Source organism: Dasypus novemcinctus, chromosome 27, assembly GCF_030445035.2.
Source record: "Dasypus novemcinctus isolate mDasNov1 chromosome 27, mDasNov1.1.hap2, whole genome shotgun sequence".
NCBI classification, from domain to species: domain Eukaryota; kingdom Metazoa; phylum Chordata; class Mammalia; order Cingulata; family Dasypodidae; genus Dasypus; species Dasypus novemcinctus.
This window is the reverse complement of record NC_080699.1, coordinates 33,428,940-33,432,353: the sequence shown is the minus strand read 5'-3', so window position 1 is coordinate 33,432,353 and position 3,414 is coordinate 33,428,940. Positions and strand designations below refer to the sequence as shown.

General features: G+C 38.2%; 1 pseudogene; it reads left to right on the top strand.

Moving 5' to 3' along the window:
- Nucleotides 1-310: 310 nt before the first annotated feature.
- Nucleotides 311-1,241, top strand: LOC101427367 (olfactory receptor 8B12-like; annotated as a pseudogene).
- Nucleotides 1,242-3,414: the final 2,173 nt, after the last annotated feature.

The following is a 3,414-nucleotide window of genomic DNA, read 5'->3' as shown; positions in this document are numbered from 1 at the left end:
TTACAAATCTGACAAGGGCAGGAGAGGGCTGTAGAAAAGGTTGAAGAGTCATCTCACTCAATTTTGGGGTCCCTCTCTTCAGTTATACCAGCCCCTACTCTGGAGGTAACTTTCACTTTCAGGCTGTTAGTTACTAGGATGTTTAAAGCTACTTGGGGACAGTGGTGACTTATATAAGTGTGAGGAAATGTCTTCCTCTCGAAGTTCAAAATCTATCGGTTCAGATGTCATTCTCAAGAATGGGAGGTCTGGGTGTCTCTTTCTCTCAGTGGCTCCTTTCTTTTTCACTCACAGATGATCCTAGAAGGAAATGACTGCAGAGAACTCCTCCTCCGTGACAGAGTTTATCCTTGCCGGCTTAACGGACCAGCCGGGACTTCGAATCCCCCTCTTCTTCCTGTTTCTAGGTTTCTACGTGGTCACTGTGGTGGGACCTGGGTTTGATAACCCTGATTGGGCTGAATTCTCACCTTCATATCCCCATGTACTTTTTCCTCCTCAATTTGTCTTTCATTGATTTCAGTTACTCTACGGACATTATCCCCAAAATGCTGATGAGTTTTGTCTCAAAGAACATCATTTCCTATACAGGGTGTATGACTCAGCTCTTTTTCTTTTGTTTCTTTGTGTTTTCTGAGTCCTTCATTCTGTCAGCGATGGCATATGACCGTTATGCCGCCATCTGTAAACCATTGGTATATGCAGTCACCATGTCTCCTCAGATTTGTTTATTCCTGTTATTAGGTGTCTATGGGATGGGAGTTTTTGGGGCCATGGCCCATACAGGAAATATAGTTTTTCTGGCCTTTTGTGCTGGCAACCTTATCAATCACTATATGTGTGACTTCCTTGCCCTCCTTGAGCTCTCCTGTAACAGCTCTTACATGAATGTGCTGGTGGTCTTTATTGTTGTGACCATTGGCATTGGGGTACCCACTGCCACCATTTTTATCTCTTACGGTTTCATTCTTTCCAGCATTCTCCACATTAGTTCCACAGAGGGAAGGTCTAAAACCTTCAGTACATGCAGCTCCCACATAATTGCAGTTTCTCTTTTCTTTGGCTCAGGAGCTTTTATGTACCTCAAACCACCTTCTATTTTGCCCCTTGACCAGGGGAAAATTTCCTCTCTCTTCTATACTATTGTTGTGCCCATGTTTAACCCATTAATTTATAGCTTGAGGAATAAGGATGTCAAGTTAGCCCTGAAGAAAACCTTGGGCAGAATAACCCTATCTTGAAAAAAATATTAGGAATTGAGAAAGGGTTTTCTCTGATTGTTCTTATTTTCATTGAGGAATACAAGCTTCAGGTCTTTCTATCGTATAAACAGAAGAGATTTTAACTCTTTCCCAGGTGGACTTTACTCCCAACTCTTTCTTCTTTACTTTGTGAAAAGTGTCTACAATTATAGAATATTTAATATTGAATGATGCTTAGGAATAACTTAATCTACTCCTCTTCTTTAGTACATCACACTTTGGAAACTCAGAAGTATATGTAGGTTGCCTAAGAACATAAAACTATTTGATGCTGGAGCTGATTCAGGTTCTTGAATCTTATCCAATTTGTTCTCCTTTATGCCATGCTTTCATTAAAATATTTTTCTTTAAATTGTTGTAATATATACAATTCAAAGTTTCCCATTTTTACCACTTGCAATTGTACAATTCAGTTATGCCATGCTTTCTTGCCTCATCTCTTTTTTGGAAGATTTTCTTTCACGTGAGTTGACCTAGCACATTTAAAATCTGAATATATTCACAATAATTTCATGCAAGTTTTCAAAGGATAATTTTAATATATCACATTTTGCAGGAAAGTAGGAGGTGAAAATTTTGGTTGAGTTGGACTTGGCAAAATGACAAGAAAAGTGTTTGATGAATTTTGTAGCATGTAAGTGGGAAGGGCAGAAGCATGTATGGTGCCACTATCTTGGTATGCAAAGCCCTAGGGACACAGTCTAGTGGAATGGAGCTTCCAGAAGAGAGATGCATAATTTTAAGGGTTGTAAAGATGCTGGGTGGGGGCATTATATATTATTTCAAAATTAACAGAGACAGAATTTAGTGTCTCATTTAAAGATTTACCTTGGGTGTTAGAGACCTGATGGAGAAATCTGTGGTTTTAGATAAATAGAAACTCTACTATCCATTATGATAGTCAATAGCCATATGTGGCTATTGAGCACTCTTCAAATGCAATTGTCCAAATAGAGGCATACTGTAAATGTAAAATATAAGTCCAAGATACAGCCTCAATTTCTGAAGATTTGTTGGGGAAAAATAACGTAAAATATCTCAATAGTTTTTCCATTGATTATGTGTTGAAATGTTAATATTTTGGGTGTATTCTGTTTAATAAAATGTTACTAAAATTAATCTACCTGCTTAGTTTAAGTTTTTAAAATTTATCTACTAGAAAATTTAAAATTATTTATTTGGCTCACATTATGTTTCTGTTGGACTGCTCAAGTCTGGAGGATGTACTCAGAGCAGTAGAGAGTTTGGGGTATGTGTTTGGTTATCAGGGCAGCATCAAGCAGTTGCTTATTAGGAAAAGCAATTGTTAAACAATTTTCAGGCATTGCAGATAGTCATGATAGTCTAATAATGGGGCATATGGTAATTTCACAATAGATTGGTCAAACTGCAGTATTGTATTAAAGGGAGGTATACCTTTATCAGAATCAGAATAACTTTTTGATCTAAACTCATCATTAGTGGTAAATTCCTTTGATTTGAGAAGCAATAGGTGAAGAACTGGGGAAATATTTTGACTTACAAACTTTTCTTTAGGACATTTTTCTTCTAGTAGGGAAAAAAAGAGAAGTTTCAAAAAATGTTTTGTTTGTTCTCTGAATGATTCTGTTCTTGATGATGAATTCAAAGAAATAAGCATGGAGGGGGAGGATTATACTTCAGATGCAATTGAATAGGTCACCAAATTCAGGGGACTTTGAATTTGGGGTGTGGGTGTGGTGAGTACGCTGTATAATGCAGGTAACGGAATAAAACAAATCCTTCTTTTAAAAGTTTCAGACTCTCAGAGAGACAGATAAAGCAGATACAACCCCCAGATATTGGTTCCTTTGAGGGCTAAAGAGACCCATGGGAGTTATGGTCATGGCCGATGGGGTTAACTACCAGGGCAGATGGCCCCTCTTTGGAAATGGTGTTTATGTGTGATGAATCTGGACTCAGATGGGATCTCCCTTCATAAGACTTTCATGCTAATGTGCTTGAGGTGCAGTTAATGTTGGGGTTTAAGATATATTTAGGGGATTTGAATCTCTGGACTGACAATGTGATAGCCAGATCCTGAGCCTCAACAGACTCCAGCACCTACAATCTGATTTATTGGACTTACCACACTCAGCTAAGATGGAGGTGAAGAAGGACAACCACCACACCA